Genomic DNA, 26,250 nt, shown 5'->3' on the forward strand with positions numbered 1-26,250 from the left:
TCATTACCTATTTTAATTGTTGTTGGGGCCAACGTCTCAACTCTCATTATAAAGCAACTCTAGAGTCTAGACATTACAGTTAATGACGGATTTATTATTTTATGGATCCAATTTATTTTATTTGAGTACATAATGTACCTAGATGTATTAATTATATGTGTTAATTTCCGTTGTGTCGACTGCTAGCTGGTGTGATGTCAGCGCCAACTCTAGGGAGAAAGCAGAATCTCACGCTGTAGCTGGCTTGAAGGTCATTGAGATCAGTCCGGCTACATCAAAGGTACCGACGCGAAGTGTCCATACTTAATTAGACTCTGGGAAAACTACTAAATTTTTAACCCTTAACTTGGCAAAGCTTCATTTCTCACACTAGTTTATTAAAACTTGTCGGACCGTAAAGAAAATAACTATCGCAATGTCCATATTTTTATATGTTGTACAATATTATAGCATTGCGAAATTTTAATTTTCCTGCCAATTTTTCTATCGTTCTCAATAAATTATAGCATTTAGCCTATTAATCTCTTGTATCCTATAGGATACATTGTCAATTTAAAGGGTTACTATCAGCTTCATCATCAAAACAAACTTCCGTTATGTAAATGTTCGGTGGTGCCAAGCGCAGAAAGTTTGAAAAAGGTTATTATTCCAAGTGTACAGCAGAAACTTTTTCAAAGGCGAATATTACGCTCGAAAAGCTGGAAAATGAAACACTGAGGTGATGGATAAATAGATGCTAATTTGAAGAAAATAGATGCTAATTTTGATGAAAATAGATGCTAAAAATTCAGGTCCCTACTTAGAAAAAGAATTCACCTGGCAGCAGTCTCTCAAAGGTTGAGAACTACTGTCCTAGACCATATGCTTCACTTAGAGCATCATTTATCATATTATGCTTACGTGAGCTCTAATATCATTCAATTACTAGAATGAGATTATTCTATAGCTGCAGAATTTTAAGAAACTTAATTTGTCTCGCATGCCAACTAAATTATAAACAATTAAAATAGAATTTAATTAATTTCCTATTATTTTAAAAGTTCATTGCCTGCACTTCTAAAATGTTAATTATAATGCTGTTGTAATGAATAAAGGCATATATAAAAAATTAAAATTTTACAAATTGCAACAGAAATATCAATTTGCATACACATTAGTTAACACACTCCTCAGGTATTGAGTTGACGTGAAAAAGCGGGCGCGGAACAAAAACTGGTGCCCGCAGTTGATTGACACGCCGCCACACCGTCACTCAGTTCCTCTAATTAGCTCGCATCTGCATCCAGAATGTGGGTTCATTACAACACCCATTATCTCCCCAGCGTCCCTGGTTACACCACCTCCCGTCAAATGTTAGTGCAGGACGATTAACATTATTGTGCTGCTTCCAGAAGATAGAATAGGAGGGAAGAATAAAGAAAGAAAGAAAGAAAGAAAGAAAGAAAGAGAATAAATAAAGAAAGAAATTAAGAGAGAAAGAAAGGAAGGAAGTTAGAGAGAGAAAAAGAAAGGAAAAAGAAAGTAAGCGAGAAAGAGAGAAAGATATAAAGAAAAAAAGTAAGCAAGAGAGAAAGAAAGATGAAAAGAAAAAGAGAGAAAGGAAGAAAGAAAGAAAGAGAAAGAGAGAAAGGAAGAAAGATAGAAAGAGGAGGAGAGAAAAGAAGAAAGATAGAAAGAGAAAGAGAGAAATAAAGAAAGAGAGAAAGAAAGGAAGAAAGAAAGAGAGAAAGAAAGGAAGAAAGAAAGAGAGAAAGGAAGGAAGATAGAAAGAGGAGGAGAAAAAAGAAGAAAGATAGAAAGAGAAAGAGAGAAATAAAGAAAGAGAGAAAGATATAAAGAAAGGAAGAAAGAAAGAGAGAAAGGAAGAAAGATAGAAAGAGGAGAGAAAAGAAGAAAGATAGAAAGAGAAAGAGAGAAAGGTAGAAAGAAGAAGCGAGAAATAGAGAAAGATAGAAAGAAAGGGAGAAAGAAAGAAAGAAAGAACGAAAGAAAGAGAGAAAGAAAGACGGAAAGAGAAAGATAGAAAGAGAAAGAGAGAAAAGAAGAAAGATGGAAAGAGAAAGCGAGAAATAAAGAAAGAGAGAAAGATAGAAAGAAAGGGAGAAAGAAAGAGAAGAGAAATAACGAAAGACAGAAAGAGAGAAAGAAAGACGGCAAGAGAAAGAGAGAAAGGAAGAAAGATAGAAAGAGAAAGAGAGAAAGGAAGAAAGACAGAAAGAGAAAGCGAGAAATAAACAAACAGAGAAAGATAGAAAGAAAGGGAGAAAGAAAGAAAGAAAGGGAGAAAGAAAGAAAGAAAGAAAGAGAGAAAGAAAGAAAGAAAGAAAGAGAGAAAGAAAAATGGAAGAGAAAGAGAGAAAGGAAGAAAGATAGGAAGTGAAAGGGAGAAATAAAGAAAGAGAGAAAGATAGAAAGAAAGGGAGAAAGAAAGTAAGAGAGAAAGAAAGAAAAAGAGAAAAATAAAGGAAGAGAGAAAGAAAGATAGGAAGAAAGAAAGAGAGAAAAAAAGAAGAAAGAAAGAAAGAGAGAAAGATAGAAAGAAAGGTAGAAAGAAGGAAGAGAGAAAGAAAGAAAGAAAGAAAGAAAGAAAGAAAGGGGATATAGAAAGAAACAGAGAAAAACGAAGAAAGAGAGAAAGAAAGTGAGAAAGGAAGAAAGTGAGAAAGAAATAAAGAATTGAAAGAATGGAAATCGAGTAAATGAATGCATGGTCCTCATCTGCTTGGCAGCGCTGTAGTTCCCAATTCTTGTTGATTCTGCTGTTTCACTTCTGTGACACACCAGCAAAGATATAATTCTGTTCACTAACCCTGTGATGAGAATTTCCGCGTATCATTATCCTACTTAGTATTGTTTTAAACCAATCCTCATTATGACGTTCTCAATTCTTAATTACTTTCCATCTATGTTGTAGTATTCGACATCGTGTTATGAGAGGTAATTAAGTGTACGTCACACATTCATTCCTTTTCGCATACCTCTGAATATGTAACATTATTAAGTATCAGACAGTACATCTCACTTGACGATATGTGTCAGAGGAAGATCAATTGTTTGTATTCATCTGAAGTCTGATTAGTGAAATACTGATTATTATCCTACCGAAAAATTGTTTTTAGAATTTAAAGTCTTGAAAATACATAAAATTTATATCAATTCATTATTAAATTTTATACATAAAAATTACACATATTTCAGATCATAATACTCACAAACACAAAACCAAAGGTATGGATATAATACGTTTGCTTGAACCAATGGCGGTTCCTCGGGAGAGGGAAGGGAGGAACGTCTTCCTCACATTTTTTTTTTCTTTTGAAAGTAAATACCAAATAAAATATGTGCCTTGAAATTCGAGGAAGATTCGATAATTTTTAAGTTCTCAGCTATAAGAAAACCTCGGTTGGTCGAGTTTTAAACGACGCGCGCTCATGTGCCGCTAGAAAACTGTGAGAAGGATGCGAGATTATTTGTGTAGAGGAAAGTCAATCCATTCCTCCTTTACTGCAGTTAACACACATAGACAACAGCGCACTAGCGGCCAGAGAAAGAAGCAGACTTTTAAAGCAAGTAAATGAATGGAGAGGGAGGAGATCCTCCTCTGAATCAGCGCATGGGCGGGAAATAGAAACCGACTGGTCACGCAGCAAGCTCGCTACCGCTGCCATCTAACGATATTACATTCAACCAGACTATAACACATCTAGGAGGAGACACAATAAAAACAGTTTTAACACAAAGCTATGAAAGATACCATATAAACTTTTTTTTTTTTAATTATAGATAAATATTATTCATTGCACTTTATATAGGCTACTATTCATGGTTTGAATCTTTCAAGGATATTTGGAAGTTAAAGTTGGGTTTATATAAAACAAAGAGGAAGTAGTTAATTCTACGTTAGTATCGCAGAGCTTTTGGCCCCTGAAATTCACTTCCATTCATTGTCTACTAGACAGGGCAACAGCCACAAGACCTGACATTCTTCAAAAGCATGTGATACTGATCTTGTAAAATGTACATGTGGCAACACAGACCACGTGGTTGGGTGCAGTGTTCTCGCTTTCCTCAGATATTTCCCATTCCCATTTTCATAAAACGGTTCCGATTACGTGTTAGTAGCTATAGTCTCTTCCAACACGTGTGATGCTGTAGTGTGCGCGAGAAATGCTGCGAGGTTGTGAATTTCCTTGAAATTGTTAATTTGTGCAATTATTCAATAATGAATAGAAGTGAAAACATAATATATTTTGTAAAATTTAGGAAACTCAGTTTACAAGAACAGATTATTGCTATACAGAAGGGAAGGCCAACCTCAACACTACCTGGTCTTAAATGTATGCATGTAGGCTAATTTGTAGCATGTTTTATTCAAGAAGGTATCATTTCGTGCTGTTAACTTCTTTTCTCCTCTTAAGAAATACGCAGAAGCCGCCACTGGCTTGAACCCAAGTGTTTAACAAGCACTGCTTTCAACCATAGTATAATATCGGCCTTAGAATTTATAACAATTTAATAAAGAAATACATCTATTTACCTCCAACAGTTTGAAATTTAAAAAAAGGTATGTAAGCAATTGTTTAATGAGTAATTATTAGTTTTAGTTGTTACTTTCAGAACAGTGCTAGAATTTTGTTAATTTACAATTTCTTTGCATTAGGCCTATATTTTTCTGTCAATAAACAATATTATATTAATATTATTATATTACTTATTACATAAATAACTATTGAAGGGAATTATTCATTTCAGTACAACTTCGATTCACATTGCCACTTGTGATTCAAAGAAACTCTTCCTACATAATTTAGTCACAATAAATAAACGTGTAAAATGATTTGTTACCAGCTGGATGATTACCTCTAACAGGAAGAAATATTTTCACTATAAAACACCTAACGTTGTTATCAGTTGACATGAGCCACCGGCGTATTGGGTGGCAGCGCGTTTGCCTGCTAATTCGAGGTTACGTAGGGCGTGACTTCGAAGCCTACTTGGGCTGAATACCTCCTTGGCAATTTTTTTCAAGGTTTTTCCCAAATGTAAGGTGAAAGTCACGTAAGCCCGTGGCAAATATTCGGGCTCAATTCGCCAAATGAAGAGCTTTCTCCCAAAACAAGTTAAGTCCACAAAAATGGAAAAAAAAAAAAAAAAAAAAAAAAAAGTTTTGCTGTATTCCTTGTATTCTTTGCAATCGTCAGAGATCTGCTGTATGTTTTCTCTCGAAACTCACTTCCGTGAAGTAAATATCGAGGCAGAAATATAACAATTTCATGCAAAACAAGTCGAGTCCATAGCCCGATTATGAGTATGAAGATGGCGCTGCCAAGACATTGAAAACAACAGAGGTTTCCATAGTGACAAATCGGAGGTTATAAGCGAAATAGACACTGACGATACCGATCATCGGCCAGAAGATACGTAGGAGACAGCAAGCGAGTACGAAGTGAGTCAAAGTATCATGTTTACAAGGTTCCACGTACTGCTAGAAGTTTCGCCCTGTTATTATCAGATGTTCGCCGTTGACTCCAAAGGAGTTGGTAGCATCTTGTTGCCTGCATGTCGTGGTGTATGATGAGAATTTTGTATAAATGTAAGATATAAATTTACAAACACAAATATGGTTCGTACTGTATCTAGGATTTTTGGTCAATAAAAAAGTATCACAGAGAATTTTTATTAATTTATTTCCTTAGCAATGTTCCTACTTAAAATATGGATTTAGAGTCAGGATTTATTTTAACTATGTTGAAAACATTTATATTTGTGTATAACAATAAGAAGTCATCAGTAAGCATCCAGCATAAATCGAAATAGCACCCCCAATTTTTTTGTCCTTCCTGTCAAATTACTGAAAATGGACTCAGTGTCGATGGAATGGATAATAGCTTATGACATTTAAAGAGCTTACTGCCAAAACGAGTTATTCGTTCATATACTCTCATATTTATTTATCTATTTATTTATTTATTTACTCATTCACTTATTTATTCATTCGTTCATTTACTCATTTATTTATGTGTTCGTTCGTTCATTTACTCATTTATTTATGTATTTGTTCATTCGTTCACTTATTTTCTCATTTATTTATTTATTCGTTCATTTACTCATTTATTTATTTACAAATTAATTAATTTATTTATTCGTGCACTTATTCATTTGATCATTTATTTGTTTATTTATTTAATTATTTCTTTATGCATTTATTCGTTCATTTACTCATTTATTTATTTATTTATTTATTTATTTATTCGTTCGTTCATTTACTCATGTATTTATTTATTCGTTCATTCGTTCACTTATTTTCGCATTTGTTTATTTATTTATTTACTTACTTATTTACTTATTTATTAATTAATTAATTTATTTATTTATTCGTTCATTCGTTCAATTATTTTCTCATTTATTTGTTTATTTATTTATTTACTTTTTATTTATTTACTTATTTATTTATTTACTTTTATTTATTTACTTATTTATTTATTTACTTTTATTTATTTACTTATTTATTTATTCGTTCATTCGTTCACTTATTCATTTTCTCATTTATTTGTTTATTTATTTACTTATTTATTTATTTTTATTTATTTACTTATTTTACTTATTTACACATTTATTTATATATTTACTTATTTAAATATTATTTATTCACATTTTTATTTATTTATTATTTATTTATTCGTTCATTCGTTCATTCGTTCACTTACTCATTTTCTCATTTATTTATTTATTTACTTATTTATTTATTTACTTTTTATTGTTTTATATTTTTATTTATTTATTTAGTTTTTCTTTATTTATTTATTTATTTATTTGTTTATTTATTTATTTATTTATTTATTCGTTCATTTACTCATTTATTTATTTATTTATTTGTTTATTTGTTCATTACTTCACTTACTCACTTTCTCATTTATTTGTTTGTTTATTTATTTACTTATTTATTTATTTATTTGTTTATTTATTTATTTACTTTTTATTTATTTTTTCTATTTATTTACTTACTTTTTATTTATTTATTTATTTATTTATTTATTTATTTCATTGTTTGTTTGTTTGCTTGCTTGCTTGTTTGTTTGTTTGTTTCTTTATTTGTTTATGTCAAAGACAATCAGGTATAATTTTCATTACAAGGGATATTAATCAAAATGTATCATTATTTTTACATGGTGAATCTAAGTGAAAAATACTCAGAATTACAAGTTTCTATGAAGGCTACTGAGTAAGAGTTGTCGTGCCCGCAATGCATCCGGATTTTGAATAAGTACTGCTGTTGCAAGTCAGTTTATGGTAGATCTGATTACAAGATATTTTCTAAGTCTGTTGTACTGTGCTCTCCAGATGTTGCTCTTCAGTTCTACTGCAGTGCTTATTAACTGAATTGTTTCCTTTTTCTTTTCTTTTTTTTAAGGAAGGCTATGTCCAACCAATTAAAGGACACCACATTGTCCGTCAAGTTTTTACTATCCCAATATATTTTACACTAAACTTGTCATATTTCAGTACTATCAAACGTTGCTATATGTCACTTTACAAAAAAGATAGCTACAGATGTTATAGTACCAAATTTATTACCTTCCAATCTGTAATTTTGAGAACCATTTCCAAAAAATATAGCTGATATAAAGTCAAAGTAAAATATTTGACTTTGAAATATATCCAGTTGCATGATGTATAGATCAATATTTTGTAGCCTAGTTGGTCAATTGACTTCTCTAAAAATGTCAATTTTGAAATAAAATTAAAGGAATCAAATAATTGAGTAATTTTTTTTCGTTAAGTCTAAAATTGTTCATCATAATGAACCGTTTCGAAAAAAAATAAAGTATACGGTGTTGAAAACCTACATGCAGAGTTCATCTTTGAGAACTTTTGTTTAAAATTGTGGAGTCTGCTGGAAAAGCTTTTAAATTGTATTCTAATTATTCCTTCTGTTACGTTTACATTTTATAACGTTGTAATTTCATTTCCCAAAAATGGCTTCATTTTTTTAGTCAACTCTAATATAGAGTTGTTACAAAACTTATAATGAAAGTTCACAGAAGATAATTGGACGTATCAAAAAAATAATAAACCGCCACCAGAGATCTGCTCAGAGAGAAACAAGAGATGAGTAGGAAAATCAGGAACAGAACAAAAGACCTGGATGGGAAGTAGAATAGCAGGTGGATTAAAAGATGAGAAGAAAAAGAAGGGGAGGAAATGGGGTGCAAATAAATAAGAGAAGAATAAGACATTAAACAAAATAATGTTTAAGAAGAAATAGAAAAAAATAGTGAGAGCAAAGAGAAGATATATACAGAAGAATATTGACGAGAAAAGACCTGTAGTACTAGAATACTACAGCGGAAGAAAAGTAAGAAATATCTGATAGCGAATATCTATCCTGAAAAATTCACTAATCATAAATCCGTATTCTAAGCCGACCGCTATGGGATCGTTTATCAGAAGAGACCAAACACAATAAACGACAAAAAATGTAGCAATAGTAGTAAAATATGTGAATTTAATATTAGGTTTTATAGTTTTGATGTCACACTGACAATAAAAACAAAACTTCCCGAGGGATCATTTATTTCCATTACCTAAATTTCCAAAAAATCAATGTCACTGTATCACAGATAAAGGGAATAGTAATATGCGTTACAAGAGCGGTATGTTGAAGTTTTCACGTTCAAGGAAAAGTTTGAAAAAGCGAAACGTAGTTGAGCTTTTTTAATTTCCGAGCATTTAAAGAAAATATACCGCTCGTGTATCGTACATTATTTTGTGCGAAGATCGTTTATTACATACCTGAAAGAGGAATTTCTAATTAGTTGCAATGAAATCTCCATCTTGGTTTCTGTTCAATGACGGCAAATTTGCAAAACAAAAATATCTATCTTCAACATTGTTGCTGTAAAATGTTTTCTGTGTTTACTATACTCCAGCAGGCCGTGATATACGTCTGTCTCCCCCCCCCCCCAGTCTATAAATGCGAACTTAAAACAAACGGTAAGGTTATGTAATGATTTATTTTTCATTTTAATATTTTAACAATATTATTTGTATAACATATTGTAGTAATAACATCGGCAACTTTAATTTTGCCGGTCAAGGAGATGTTTAGAAATGGAAAATATCTTTGACATCTAATTCCTTAATGTTACTTGCATCACGAATGCAGTAACTTTAGTGGAGTTGTAGAGTTTATTTAATTTCTGAAAATATTTAAAAACAATAATTAACAGTGCAATTTAAGTGAAATTGCAGTGGTAAGTTTCCAATTTACAATTATTACTATATTGAACGTCTCTAAAAATAATATGTTAAAAGCCTAAAGCAGTAAAATCAATATTTCACTTAAGCGGTAAGAAGAGGGAAATTGTTAGCCTATGTGTGTTTGGTTGGGAATACTGAATGTGGAATTTTAGACTTTCCGCGGATTGGTTTTGTGCGGAAACCAAGCAAATACGCACGATCTCGCACAAACGATATTGACGGTGGTTGAGGTTTTTCAGAGGTTTTTCCTCGACCCATTAAGAGTAAATGCTGGGTAATTTTCGACGTTGGACCTTGGACTCATTTCGCTAACATTATTACCTTCATCTCATTCCTTCGCTAGATAACTATAGCAGTTGATAAAGCGTTGCAAAATAACATATTAAAATACTGACGTGTATTTAATACAGTAAATATTGGAAATTTAATTGGCAGTAAGAAAAGGACATAATATTTTGTTTGTGAAAGTGGCTCTGTTGTGAATAAAGATAATCTCTTTAAGTGTTCGAAGATAAAGGACTGTGGACAGGATTTAACATCATTGTATTGGAAAGCAAGAAGACTAACAGTGTATCAAATGCCTCGACATTAAATAAATACTACATTTTCACTGTTTTGTTTCATTTCACGACTCGTGACTTTTTACCAAATATCCTGTTGGATTTTTTGTGGACATGTTGGGACAGTTTCTTCTAATGTTTATCTGTCACTCTGATTATAATTTTGTCTTGTCATCATCTACTCTGGGCTTTATATAAGATGCCTTATATGACGCAGTTAACAAATTCAGTACCAATCTTGGTTAACTTTTCTGTAAAATATTTAAGTTTATTAGCGAATTGAATGTAAGTTGTATTCATTATATATTATTTTACAAAGGTTATTATTTTAATTGTTCTTGTATCTTTTGTAAATATATAATTTCTATGTATGTATGTGTATAATGATCTATTTGTAAGAATTATCATGTCATATACCTCCTTCATGCCAATAACTCAGCTACAGAAAATAATAATAAAAATAGGTCAATGCCTTAATAAACCTCTTGATTATCCTTCAGAGCTGCTGTATTCAGAATTTAAAGTATTTGACTTCCATCAAATTTATAACAATGTATTCTTTAAAATCGTAAATAAAAACCGAAATATATTTAATTTATATTCACATAAATATAAAACCAAAAGGTCGGACAACATATTCTTGACAGTACCTAAATGTAATACAACTGTAGCATATAATCACAGTAGCAACTTCGGTCCAAAGCTTTATAACATGATAATAGCTAAATTCGCAAACATACAATTTGATAATGCTCCTTATTTAAAAAAAAAAATAAATTAAATTGCTTTTTACGAAGAAAATTTAAAGTTCACTTATTGTGATATCTGTTTTTTTCTTCTTTTTTCTTTTTTTACTTTTTACTCAGTTATTTAATAAAGTGTCTTACATTATGTGGAATGCCCCCTGAGCTCGAGTATGTAACTTACTCTTTCTGAGGGTGCTCGAGTGTTTTTATATAAAAAAAAGTCAATATGTATCTTTGTTCTGGTAATAAAACATATGTGTTTGTTTAATTTAATTCAAGTGGAATTAATATTATGATTTATAGTTTAATTATATTCAAGTATGTTAAAATGAACTTAGGGGAGAGTCGGGTAGTATCGGACATCGGGTAGTTTCGGACAGTGCGTTTCTTTCATCTATCACCATTTGGTAGTACCTGAATGACATGGTTACGTTTCTCTTTGCGACATCACAGAAACGTAACCATGTCAATCAGGTACTATCATCGTGTGGTAGATGAAAGAAACTCACTGTCCGATATTACCCGATGTCCGATACTACCCGACTCTCCCCTACTTGTGTGTGTATCAAATCGTTCTCCAGTTTGTGGGTATTGATGTTTATGAATGAGTGTAACAATAATTAATAATATTTATCGTACTTATCATCTTCTTCATTAAATTGCATGGATTCAGTCTTATAAAATTCACTCTTTTTCTGTTTCTAACGATTTTTTCATCTTCCTATTTCAGAGATGCACTCTTTTCGCGCTCTCCGGGCCGGAAGACGGTGATATATAACATTTTGGCGAAGACATAAGAGGTAAGTTGAATATGACTGATATACCATAGCAAGTTTACAGCTGTTTTCTTTATCCTGTTCCGGTGATGATCTTTGATTAAACCTATTGTTCTGTAAGGTTTACCACTTGACTTTCATTATCATCCTGTCTTTTTCTCTTCCGAGAAATATGCGTGTACTGTTTGCGACATTTTCTTTTCCATAAAAGTAACGAAGCAATAGCCTATTGACTCCTGAAAAATTGTATGAGTTCCAACCTTAACATATAGGTATACAATGGATTTTTCACTTATTTTAACTTTGCTTACGCAACCACCTTTGTATAAGTGGGCTCGTCTAGCTTGCAATTTTACGACCGACTTATCTTATCAGCATGTGATGTCATCATTTTTATACATATTTCAATTGGAAATTTCCATCTATCAGCAGATGCAATAACGAAAGCGATGGTTCTGTCCCTGTAATAAATACAATTTATTTTACAAAAGTTATTACACATTTTCCTAGATTGTAGGTAGAATAAATACTTTTTTTAAATCAAGATCGTACAAAAATAGTATAAATATGCGAGTGATTGTTTTATATGAATTCCTGCAAATTAATAATTATATTAGGGCATTCGAAACTGGCCTATACGGACTGTGCTGTACGTTTCACTGAGATACATTTTAATTAATCGAACTAGTTTCTTGGGACTATTAAATTTAATAAGAATATTATATAAAATTTCTCTCTTAACCAAGTCAATGCTTTTTGAAATCTATGAATAACTGATGTATTATACCCTTATACTTCCAATTTTTTCTCCATTATCTGTCCAATACTTACTTACTTACTTACTTACTTACTTACTTACTCACTTACTGGCTTTTAAGGAACCCGGAGATTCATTGCCGCCCTCACATAAGCCCTCCATTGGTCTATATCCTGAGCAAGATTAATCCAGTCTCTATCACCATATCCCACCTCCCTCAAATCCATTTTAATATTATCTTCCCATCTATGTCTCTGCCTCCCCAAAGGTCTTTTTCCCTCCGGCCGTCCAACTAACACTCTATATGCATTTCTGGATTCGCCCATACGTGCTACATGCCCTGCCCATCTCAAACATCTGGATTTAATGTTCCTAATTATGTCAGGTGAAGAATACAATGCGTGCAGTTCTGTGTTGTGTAACTTTCTCCATTCTCCTGTAACTTCATCCCTCTTGGCCCTAAATACTTTCCTAAGCACCTTATTCTCAGACACCCTTAACCTATGTTCCTCTCTCAGAGTGAGAGTCCAAGTTTCACAACCATACAGAACAACCGGTAATATAACTGTTTTATAAATTCTAACTTTGCTGATTTTTTGACAGCAGACTGAATGATAAAAGCTTCTCAACCGAATAATAACAGGCATTTCCCATATTTATTCTGTGTTTGATTTCCTCCCGAGTATCATTTATATTTGTTACTGTTGCTCCCAGGTATTTGAATTTTCCCACCTCTTCAAAAGATAAATTTCCAATTTTTATAGTTCCATTTCGTACAATATTCTCGTCACGAGACATAATCATATACTTTGTCTTTTCGGGATTTACTTCCAAATCTATCCCTTTATTTGCTTCAAGTAAAATTCCCGTGTTTTCCCTAATCGTTTGTGGATTTCCTCCATTATCTGTCGAATAAAAAAACATGAATAGTCGATCTATTACGCCTAAAATGTCATCAAGTATGTAACTGGCCTAGATTAATCAATAGTAAAATGTATACATTGTATCTTCAATCATCAGCAAAATTATGTAAGAAAATCTAAGAACTAAATACTAATAACATTTAAATGAAGAGAATCTCCCGTTATACCTATCTCCTATCCAGAGTTTTCGTATATCTGTCAAATCCACATTTCAGCTCTTCCAAGCTGATACTATCAGGCCGTACTAAGGTGGGTGCTCCTGTTATGGCCATGTTCCTGATATGGCCACCCCCCTGTTGTGAGTTAGTTAACAAAAAAAATCCGCTAAATTGCAGCAGCATCCAGTGAAAGGGCATCCTGGTATGGCACTTGATCGTTTTCCATCCAGTCAGGTTGAGCAATATGGCGTCAGTTGCCTGTTTTGCGGTTTTCATGTGACTCTTCTTATTTTTCTCTGGTAAGTCTCCTTTGTTTTATGCATGTTTTTCAAAGACTTGTTTCATGAAAACCATCGTACTCCATTCAGTTTTTAATGTTCTGTTGATTGGTGTTGTAGTTGATGGCGTATCTTTTACGAGTTGTTCATAATCAAATGATTTTCGTGAAAGCTTACCTGCTCCTGATATGGCCATATCAAATGCACCATGGCTATATCAAGTTCATTTCACTTTTCTTTTTTCACCTAACAAGTTTACATGCCTTATAGCTGGGATTACGCAAAAATTTTGTATTTTAAGAAAAACAACTTAATTTTTTAAGGAAAACCCTGTTTTGACTACACTTTTGAATTATAAAAAAAAGATTATTAAGTGTCATTTTTATTCATTTTACACCAAAATTATTTAATTTTAACACAACTGCGCTATCAAACTGAAAACAATCACGATTTGTAGAACATGGAACAAGGGTGGCCATATCATGATCTGACCACTAGGTAGACTTTTGGAATTTGGGACTTTTTGGAAAATTAATGCTATTTTTATGGGGAAAGGAAATTGTTTTAAGAAAGTCCATTAGACTGAGAACGAGTAAGAAAAAAAGTGGTTTACATTTTTTTTCAAAATGGCGGCTAGAAAAAATCTCAAACCTTAGCATGGCCATATCAGGGACACCTACCTTATGAAAAAGGGGATAGGAAAGAGCTGATTCTCTATCTCTGATAACCTATCTTTTTTGGGATTGGAACATAAGATCATTCCTCCAATGTAGTGTCAGTCATAGCTACTACTTCACCGTTCCATCTGCGTTGGTGAGGAACAAAAGATTTCTTCTAGTAAATCTCAACCCACGAGATAAACTTGTGAAATCCGCCACTGTTATTGAGCGAAGGACAAACTGCGGCAGGGAAAAAAAAGAACATTAGAAAACAAGAACCATCAGCATTTGGCAGGAGTGAAATGAACATAAATACGACATTAAATTTTTTTATTACAAGCAACTTCAATTACACTTGGGATCTTCTTGTGTACAGTTCTGATCAACTCGTGTCGTTTGCCGGCAAGGAAAGATCACGCAAGAGGGGAATAAGTTCAACCTGAGGTCCAAAATCCAACACTATGAAATAATTACGCATTTTTGATAGTATTTTCGCTGTAAATGCAATTGCATAAGTCTCCTGTCAGCGTGCATCGTTGTACATTTCAGAGCTTCTGAACATAGGAAAATTATAAAATATAATTCTACAGTATTTTGAAATTCTAATGTATTTCTCTATTTATTTACACTGCAAGTGGGCAAGCACCAGGTGGCAGTGGTATACACAATATAAACAATGCACAATAAAATTACAATTCAATACACAATACAATTATACAATACACAATACAATTATATACACAATACAATAAGAATACACAACACAATTTAACACAATAATTACAATTAATAATAAAACATAAAATAACCTAATTTTACAATACAACCTACATTTGTATAGACCCTACATAAGTTTCAATAGTCTTTCACTTTACTCTCATCTCACTCACTGTAGTGGCACTATGACGCAATTCATTGCACCTTAGGACACATTTCACTGACACTCTATAACACATTTCACTGACACTATAGAACACATTTCATTGACGCTATAAATTATCACTGATCGGAACTATTCACTGCACTGTAAAACCATAACTTCACTGACTCACCTCGCTTCACTGATACAACAGTTCAAATAAGACAAATAATTACATCCTTATCCATACTTATAAACAGAACTACATTTAAGCTAAACATTTCTAGTCTAAGACTCTCTTACGTGCTGTTTTTAAATAATTTACAATTCAAACGAAGGGAGTAACTCGTCAGGCTAAATAAATACATATGTTGAAAGTCACCTTAATTTTAGTTTGCACTTTATACCAACTTTTTAAGTTTTTCTTGAATCTCCTTAAGGAAGGACAGCCCTCAAAGACCGCTGCAGGCAGGTCATTCCAATCATTTATAGTTCTATTTAAAAATGAGAATTTACCTACATCCGTTTTCTGTTTCCTACATTTGATTTTAAAATCATGATCGTTTCTACCATAGCATGTTGGCTTTTCTAACCGAGCCGTTATATCTACCCATGCTTTCTGACCTAGATGTGCTCTATACAATGATGTTATTCTAGTTTTCCTACGTCTGTTTTCCAAAGTTTCCCATTTAAGTTCTTTTATCGTATCGTTTCTATCTTCTCTTTTACCTTTAACAAATTTAGCTGCCCTATACTGGATTCTTAATGACAAAACGAAACGATCCTGCACTGAACTGTACCTCGTGAGGTGGCTTTGTTTATGTTGCTCGAGACGTATCATCAAACACATCAATTGGAAGTCTAAAGTTCTTGTGCGAGGAGTTTCTTTCTTTCTTCTTCTTTTTTCGATTAGTCATAATTAGAAGGCGGATTTTAAGACCCCAGAAATAACTTTTAGACGACCAAACTAGGAGTTATAAGCGACTAAGATTTCATTTAAAGGTAAGATATTTTCCAAAATGAAAAATAAACTAAAACAACAACAAGCATTTTTAAATGCTTCAGGAGGATTGTTGCACAAGACATTGCAAAAGTTGATCTTTGCTATTCATGAGTAGTGAAATTAAATGAACACTAAAAAAATATATTAAATTAAAATACACCAACATTCTGGTCACGAGTATGAAAACTTATTTTTCCGGTCCTTCATAAGTAGGGCTAGGATTTTGATGAAATTGCATCTTTTTTCTAGTAAGACAGAAATATAGCTGCGTTAGTATTTATATGTTATGTGATAAACTGAGTGTTTTAAAATATTTGTTAGAGTATTTTTTTTGCTTTTTTTACCTCTTACAACTCATAAGAGCATTTTTTGTTTTATTCTGTCATTTTTGGGGTATTTTCATTTAATTTTGGCCATAAATCCCCATTATTAACGTAAAATATTATTTATTTCCTTTGATATTTTCTCTACATATTTTTTTTTTCAATTAATACCCATTATTTTGTGTATTATTTTAATCGTTTTTCTACACAAATATTGTCATTTTAACGTTTTATACCTCCACATAATGGATCAGTCCAACCACCCCTTCAATATAGAGTATACCTGCTAGTTCCGGATAAGAGTGGCCTTGTGGTGGACTATATGGAACTACATCAGGTAAAATAATTAATTAAAGTGTACTACTTAGAAAAATTATGTAAAATTAAATAAATTTGAATGTTGGTACTATAATTTAATTTAATTACTAGTCTAAATATTAATATTCCTACTAAACCAATTATGTAAGATCAGTTTTTAGGGAATTTTAAGGGCATTTTTGAAGGATTTTTAGTTCATAAATGCATTGTTTTGGGTCATTTTTTCATGATTTATAGGTCATCAAAATCCTTGCCCTATTCATAAGCATGGTAGGCCTAAATATTGACTCGACAGATTACCTAAAGATATTTTCATAATTGCGCTTTTATCCATTTCACTTTCACAATGCTACACTACAATCAGTGCCGGCTACTTATGGAGATCGCGAAAATCACGACATAATAGATATATAATAGATTTTTACTAATCTTTACGAATTAAGTGATTCTACTTAATAATACGCGGATAAAACTATCACGAAATAGAGTTATAATAGCGAAATATGAACACATTCACGAATTATTACTATTGGGTCGTTTTATAGCGAATTTCATATTCCGAGTTTTTTTTTTTCGGATTTTTTTTTTTCACTTGAATTTGTTATACATATCCAAGTAGACTGCATTACATAGTATTCCAGGTGTTCTGATTACATTAGTGAACTCAAAAGACGGAGAATTCAACATTTCACTATTAATTTGGAAGTGTTAATTTGAGGGCTGCAAGCTTTTTTCGTTTTTAATGAATGTGTGTTAAATACAGTCTCAATCCAACAAATATTGTCTATTGGCCATACCGCACCTTTACCAGAATCCAATGAATCTTTAATGTTAATTATTTGGAAATTAATATTCATACTGAGTTAATACTCCAATTCCAAAATAATTGTATTTTCCAAAATTTCCATTAATCTCCGCCAAGAGTACAAATCAATTTCCAACAATCTCCGCCGACACAAATATTTAAAAACACAAATGATAAAATTAATCTCCATTAATACCTGCCCCTGTCTATAATATTAGGTCTCTGTTAAGACAAATGTATTCGGAGAAAGACGTAGACTACATTTTGGAGTAGCAGAGTGGCAGATCTATTTCGCCGCTTGGTAACTGTTTAAAGCAATGTCCGCGGAAGTGATTGACAATAATTGACATACTGTCAGTATGTACATATACGGAAATAAAAATTTGAAGCTCCCTTATTGTGCAAGTTTCACTTACAACACACTATTAATATGCAGCAAACAAGAGTCCCTGTATATATTTTACTTGTAGATAGTCGTGTGAAATTGTTACCTATATATACAGGTGGACTCCCATCAAGACTCACTCCAAATTTTAATTCCGTATCTGTACAACGTGCGTTCAGATTCAGAATATTGTCCAAGATCCGTATAGAGCAGCGTTTCTCAAACTAAGGTCCGCGGACCACCTGTGGTCCTCGAGGTCTGCCTTTGTGGTCCTTCAAAAAAGAAAGAAGAAAAAATAAAATTCAAACGAATTGCTTATCACACTGTAGCTTAAAATCTCAGAGTTTGGAAATGACACATGACAATAAAATTTAACTTTTTCTCCCAGTACAGACATTTTATGAAATTTATTACCCTACCCGTCTATCGACTTCCCACTCTACTCTCAGCAACAAAAGAGGAATTTAAAGCACTATATACGTGGTGCTTCTCGCCATCTTTTCCCTGCACATCTGGCGCCGCGCCTGTAACCCAGCCAGGGGCCACCCGAATTCATAACAGAGGACCAAAGTACCGAATCTTAATTCAATATTAAAATATATGTATACTGACATTAAAATATGCTACGAAAAAGATAAATTTGCTTTCGAAGGGAACAAGAGTAAGGTGGTCCGCGGAATTGTTCTGACTTTAAAAAGTGGTCCCCACTTCAGAAAAGTTTAAGAAACCCTGGTGTAGAGCAAGGATGTATAAGAAATAGCGCGCGAACGACATTCGATTCTTTCGCGTTCTACCTGGCAGCAGTAGGCCCATATATGCTACACAAATAGGAGCGACCAAAAGACAAGGGAGAACAAAATTAAAGTGAGAGAGTAGGTATGTTTGGTGAAAAATCTCAATATTTCTAACATTACTTACTTACGTACTTACTTATTGGCTTTTAAGGAACCACGAGGTTCATTGCCGCCCTAACATAAGCCCGCCATTGGTCCCTATCCTGAGCAAGATTAATCCAGTCTCTACCATCATATCCCACCTCCCTCAAATCCATTTTAATATTATCTTCCCATCTACGTCTCGGCCTCCCCAAAGGTCTTTTTCCCGCCGGTCTCCCAACTAACACTCTATATGCATTTCTGGATTCGCCCATACGTGCTACATGCTCTGCCCATCTCAAACGTCTGGATTTAATGTTCCTAATTATGTCAGGTGAAGAATACAATGCGTGCAGCTCTGCGTTGTGTAACTTTCTCCATTCTCCTGTAACTTCATCCCTCTTAGCCCGAAATATTTTCCTAGGAACCTTATTCTCAAACATCCTTAATCTCTGTTCCTCTCTCAAAGTGAGAGTCCAAGCTTCACAACCATATAGAACAACCGGTAATATAACTGTTTTATAAATTCTAACTTTCAGATTTTATGACAGCAAACTAGATGACAAAAGCTTCTCAACCGAATAATAACAGGCATTTCCCATATTTATTCTGCGTTTAATATCCTCCTGAGTGTCATTTATATTTGTTACTGTTGCTGCAAGATATTTGAATTTTTCCACCTCTTCAAAGGATAAATCTCCAATTTTTATATTTCCATTTCGTACAATATTCTGGTCACGAGACATAATCATATACTTAGTCTTTTCGGGATTTACTTCCAACCCTATCGCTTTACTTGCTTTCTAACATTATAATCTGAAAAATCCAAGGATGATTAAAAACATTCTTTTCTACTAGTATACAAAATTGCATGATTCTACCTTAAATATATTGAGAGAAAAAGGTACATAAAGTGCACCAATTTAACATGGCGGAGATAGGGACCTACCGATACCTACATTCTCCCCTTGAGAGTATGAAGTCGAGATGCAATAACTCGTTATACTTAAGTGCAATACAATTATTTCACAGCAGGCGATGTTAGCCTGTAGATGTACAATTTGAATAACAAAATGTTACTTGTATAGTAGTGGTAAAAAAACCGGACCAACTAGACTCTTGTAGCTGATTTCAGAGTCACAGATTCAAATTTTGCTAGTCACAAAACACATCCATCTTGTATAATTAATTGTAACAATGAAATTTATAGCATTTTTTTCGATTCTTACTGTCTTTTATTTCCTTCAGTGCCTCAAACTTACAGACGAAAAAAAAGTTGAGAGTTTTATTTTCATATGGCATCAATATTACATTTCTACCTCCATTCGGCAAAGATAACTGCGTATTTTTACATTAAATAGCAGTACATACCTCTGGCTTCACTATCCATATTGAAATTACCACAGTTTGACACAATACACAGCACAGGATTCTTTTGTATCAGCTACAAGGGTCGGTCCGGTTTTTTTTGTCACTACTGTACATTCCGATACGAATTGAATATCTTAAAAATAACTGTGTTCACATATACAATTTTTGAAACTGCTGAAGTATTACATCATTTTCGCCATCGTAGGCCTAGAAATACTGTCATGCTAAAATAAATCTTTCAAGATAAAATTTCGCCAGAATCTCTTCTTCGATTTCCGCTCCATAGCAGCCTTACTGCGTCTCGCAAAATCTTATTTAAAGAAGCAAATCCCAGCATAGGGAGCTTATCGTGTTCGAATAGCTTGGCCTTTAATCTTGGCTTCGCTAGGTTTATTAAATTCTACCGATACGTATGTGCTGCTGAAAATTGTAATACAGAGTGAATCAAAAGCCTGGAACCATATAAATATCTTCCATATGCTTCATTTTCGATTACTATAGGTCAGTGGTCATCAACTCGATGCCCTGTGACGTCATCTCGGGCAGCTCTGAAGCCCGCTACGCTCGTATTTCGCTGCCGAGGGCACAGCGGAGGCTTGCGATAGTGACTGCTTTTTCGTGATAATAAATGTTTCTCATACTGATCAAATTCAACTTAAAGTAATGTGAATGCCTAATACTGGTATTTACATTTATGAAAGCAAGTGGTTGACAAGTTAGGGATGAAATGAAAGCTGAATAAAACTAAATACTATATTGGATTTTAAATTTCTACTTTTTCTTTTCATTTTGTTAATGCATGACCATTAGTAAAAATATTTCCTGATCTTCTGTAATGCTAATTTTACGAGATTTTTTTAGCCTCTTTATTGCGTACTGATTGCTCAATATTATGCACAATGATCTGGGCAGTGCATGAACTGAGAAAATTTTGTAGATTGTAGTCAGATGAATTAGCTAGTTCTGTGGTGGGATTTACTTATTTTCATTAAAAAAAAAACAATGTTCGTATATGTACGAGTATGTGGATCAGAACATGCACAGTCTGTCGAAAGCTGCTGATGAAGGATCAAATTATTACGATGTTTCATGGTTTGTATAAATTACTGTTACACCTGACTATAACAGCTGTCGTGGTTCGAATTGCATTGTGGTCTAAGATTTTTGAAAACGGAACTAGTTCTGAAACAATATAGAATTTTGATGATTATTACGTTATGTCAGACGCTTGCTGTTATTTCTAAACTGTTCTTTGAAACTAATACTTTCTTGGAAACGAAACTCTTGGAAAAGTTCCAGAAAAAGAACGATTTTTCCCAACGCTAGGCTATGAAAATCTTGAAATCTGATATCATACGTTAAACCCTTGAAACTGTGGATGAAATTCCTGACGACTGTTGAGACAGAGCCTACTACTTCTATTCAACATTGCAGCTAGCTTCTGCCAAGAGCCGCTACTGAACAGAAGATAGGGTTGTATAATCCCGAGCACGAGGTAATGCACGCTTGCCCCGCACGGAAGCAGTGCTGAGCGCCCATGCCCGTTTTCAGTCGAGTTGACGATTACTGCTCTAGGTGTTCACCAATATTTGTAAAAGCAAACGCTCTACCAGTGACACATTCGAATCTAGCCCTCAGCTATCTCAAAAGCAGCCATTTTGGATGCAACTTTGAAATTTTAAAAGGAAAGGGGATCATGTAGGTATTCAAAATCATGTGAAACTTCCTGAAAAAATAAACAATGGTGCAATCTGTTTTGAGATATCTCTAATAGTTTTCAAGTTACTTAAAGATAACTGTCATAATGACACAAACATTAGTTACTGCATCTACAGATATTTTGTAACATGGTACAGTACTAAGGAGGCTTTGGAAAAGGTATTTTTATGCAATTCTGGTAATTAACTTTCCCAACTTTACTGACTTTACTGCATAGACAAGCTGCTAATGTAACCCGTTCAATTCCAAACCCTCTCTGTTATCCTGGACTTTCCTAATGGCATATTCTAGAGCGAAGTTAAAAAGTAGAGGTGATAGTGCATCTCGTTGTTTAGCCCGCAGTAAATTGAGAGAACTATGTAATTTTTCTTAAACAAAAGAATATGGATTAGCATTTCTTTGGTTGACATTTAGCTATCGCTATCTTCAGATATCATCATAGACCCGGAAAACAAGGTAATATCCTCCTTGGGAAAGTACAGTATCTTGTTATTGTAGAATTATTGTGTAAAATATGCCAATACTGCAACAGACCAGTTTTATATGTTGCTGTACTTATCTGACTTACAAATATTACAATGAATATGTAAGTTTCAAATTATATGTGAGACACTGAATAAATCTTTAATTTGTTGGATAATACATTTTCTGTTTTGCTATAGACTCTATGAGTCATAGACATGAACAGTCGAACAATCAATTGGTACGTACATCCTCATTAGCCACATGAGTTTCGCAACAAATTCAGCTAATTTATAGCGTTTACGAATAATATCGTTTACGGTTTATTTTCTTGAACTATTATTCAAAATATATGTATATACAAAATCATTGAATACGTACACAAATAAAGAGATAAAATTTAATTTCCTAGATTTCAAACAAAAGGCATTCTCTGTGTACCTACTCAAAATTAAGACATGTAACTTCGTTTATAAGTTACATAGTTTAAGTATAGCCCTATCTTATATAAATATATGCAGTTATATTTTCACCAAGTTATAGCACTGTAACACTGCAAAAAATTTACTTCGACATTTTGTCTGAAATGGCATTTTTTTCTCATAATGGCTTAGTAACAGCTTACTTACTTACTTACTTATGGCTTTTAAGGAACCCGAGGTTCATTGCCGCCCTCACAAAAGCCCGCCATCGGTCCCTTTCCTGTGCAAGATTAATCATCATCTATCACCATATCCCACCTCCCTCAAATCCATTTTAATATTATCCTCCCATCTACGTCTCGGCCTCTGCAAAAGTCTTTTTCCCTCCGGCCTCTCAACTAACACTCTATATCCTTTTCTGGGTTCGTCCATATGTGCTACATGCCCTGCCCATCTCAAACGTATGGATTTAATGTTCCTAATTATGTCAGGTGAAGAATACAATGCGTGCAATTCTGTGCTGTGTAACTTTCTCCATTCTCCTGTAACTTCATCCCTCTTAGCCCCAAATATTTTCCTAAGGACCTTATTCTCAAACACCCTTAACCTATGTTCCTTTGTCAAAGTGAGAGTCCAAGTTTCACAACCATAAAGAACAACCGGTATTATAAGTGTTTTATATTTTCTAACTTTCAGATTTTTTGACAGCAGACTGGATGATAAAAGCTTCTCAACCGAATAATAACAGGCGTTTCCCATATTTATTCTGTGTTTAATTTCCTCCCGGGTGTCATGTATATTTGTTACTGTTGCTGCCAGGTATTTGAATTTTTCCACCTCTTCAAAGGATAAATTTATTATTATTATTATTATTATTATTATTATTATTATTATTATTATTATTATTATTATTAAGTTTTATCATAATTATCTTGTAATAAAATAGATATTAACATAGTTTCAAGCTCTATTTATTTATCTATGTGTTTAAGTATTATATAAGCCTAAATCTGTACTGTAAATGTTTTGTAATAAAATAGATATTGACGTAATTTAAAGTATAATATGCTGTAGGCCTAAGCCTAAATCTAAGTGCATATTTTCTGTCCTCTTTTTTTCGAACAATGCCCTCCTTTTTTAAGCTTTGTGTCATCTTTTTTATCGATGTGAATCTGGTCACTCTAGTTTATGTGAGGGCGGCAATGAACTTCCGAGTCCCTTAAAATCCATAAGTGAGTAAGTAAGTAAGTATTTCCATAGAATTTACGATACCTGATTGCATTGTAATAAGTTCTTCCATATCGTCTACGTTATCAGATTCTACTAAGTGCCAATGTTATTTACAAAAATTGGGATTAAGTACCGTTCATTTTTAACAGTAAAGGCGTCATAAACTAAAACACAAGTGTAAAGGTATTGATTAAGAATAAATGGCTTTCTTACAGTGACTGTTGGCTTCATCCTACTTATATACTGTACATTTTGTCAAAATGAAACTGGTTGGCGTCTGAGAGACTAAGTTCCAATCGGGTATTTCCGTGAGCGCTCGGGACAGCCAGGCTTTGTTCAAAAGATTGCATATATTCTTCTAGTATTTATAATGGGGAACACAACTATTAATCACTAAAACCTTCCGAGAAAATAATTCATATACGAAATTTAAAACAGACAGATCGTCCAGAATGTTTAAACAGTGAATATTATGACAAAAACACTATATACTGTATAACAGGTTTTCAAGTGGAGTATGATTATTGCTCGTCACAATGCCCTTCTTATTGCAGTAGTACTCTTAGCGTAGTGGTAGAGTGTTATCTAAGTGTTCGTGAGGTTGCAAGTTCAGATATTTGTGGAGCTACTGAACGCTTTTTGCCTTTTAAGTGCAACAGTAAAAATATAACAGAATTTCGTCTTTTTTTATTCCTTAGAATACTTTGCGCTTAATTATTTTTTTTCGTGTTAATAGAAACTTTTGACGCTAGGTGGAAGTAAAACTAAAGACGGCAATTAGGGGCTTTCATATTAAAAGCTGTGTTAATTATTTTATTAATATCTGCTGCTTTGCACTCTCTTGCCTAAGGAACATTCAGTAAATATGTTGACGGTTAATAATTAGCAATAATTAATTTGCTAGTTGTGCTACAGGGAATATGATTATTATGCTAATCTAAATCCGTGATCAGCAATGCCTAAACGTAGTAATTGTAAAGAAGAAGAAAGACCATAATTCTGATGACAAAAATATATCTTGATGTCCTGGAATTATAACCACAAATTTTCACCAATTTTGTAATTATTTGCAAGTAACATGAAGAAACATAAGCAAAATTATTTGATTATATGAAAATAAAACGAGTTGTAAAAAATAAAAGAAAGTACAAAACAAAAAATTCTCCAAGGAGATTCGAAGCATGCTGTGGAGGTAGCCCAAATCAGCGCCTTATATTATGGAGTTAACTAAAGCAGCGCACGGAGGTTTACGATAGTGAACTGCGCGCTCACCCGAAGGGACTTAGACAATTTTAACTGCTCAAGAGGCCGTCCAGTTTCATTTTGACCAAGTGTACAACAAATATAAAAAAATATTGAAGCACAAAAGTTATTTCATGTAAAGTTCAAACATATTAATTGGCTAAAGGTATTCAGTCACATTGTTGATGTATAAATTCTGACATATAAAACAGCCGGGTCAGCTGATTCGCCTTGTATAACGTTGGCGGTTACAACCTGGAAGTCTGTTTGTAGCAGCATTTGAAAAGTCATCGAATTTCCCGCAATCTTCTGGATAAAATAATATAAACTATTAATTATCCTATTTGTTCAAAATTGCAGGAAGTACAAATGCCACGCCCAAATTAGATCGCATGGGTAAGAGTATGTGTATCCCTCGTCATGCGATTTTGCTGTTTAAATGACAGTTATTTTCCTCTAGCAAGAGTCCCTTACTCGACATGGTCAAGGAACAGAAATCTTTCAGCAGAAGTTCGCATAGTCTTTCGTTTTGTGAATGGAAAAATTTCTCAGAATTATTTCATTAAGTACAACCAAAATGTAAGCTTGCATAATCATGAATGAATGTCAGTAAATTTATTTTGGTATATAATTTTATTCATCTTCATGTCGTCACAAAAACATTGAATAGCTGCTTCAATGCCAACACAACACGAAACTTAATTCAAACGTACTTGCCTTTCTAAACTTTCTCTCTCTCTTAAGCAACTTTTGTTAACTTCAAGTTTCTATCTTCAAGGATGAAGCAAAATGTTGTAATTGTTTCTTTGGGAAAATACGAGACTCTTTTATTCTCTTTGGTGTTTCTTTGAATTTTCTGTGAATATACATAAATTGGAATTAATTTTACTAAAATAATTGCATTATACAACTTCTAAACTTATGTAAAACCTTTACTATTTGAAAATAACACTTTTAGTAACTTTCCTAAAACTAGTTTTATTTATTGATTTCTTCATTTATTTATTTATTTATTTATTTATTTATTTATTTATTTATTTATTTATTTATTTATTTATTTGTTTATTTGTTCATTTGTTCATTTGTTCATTTGTTCATTTGTTCATTTGTTCATTTGT

The 26,250-nt window shown here is 33.0% G+C and overlaps 1 long non-coding RNA gene across 1 annotated transcript in view; it reads left to right on the forward strand.

The window, feature by feature from the left end:
• Positions 1-26,250, forward strand: part of LOC138709495 (uncharacterized) — a 233,572-nt gene that overhangs the window by 52,177 nt on the left and 155,145 nt on the right. Inside the window, exon 2 of the long non-coding RNA XR_011334943.1 lies at positions 11,298-11,367. This is a non-coding gene — a long non-coding RNA (uncharacterized lncRNA). The remainder of the gene's footprint in view (positions 1-11,297; positions 11,368-26,250) is intronic.

Source organism: Periplaneta americana, chromosome 1 (assembly GCF_040183065.1).
Source record: "Periplaneta americana isolate PAMFEO1 chromosome 1, P.americana_PAMFEO1_priV1, whole genome shotgun sequence".
NCBI lineage: Eukaryota > Metazoa > Arthropoda > Insecta > Blattodea > Blattidae > Periplaneta > Periplaneta americana.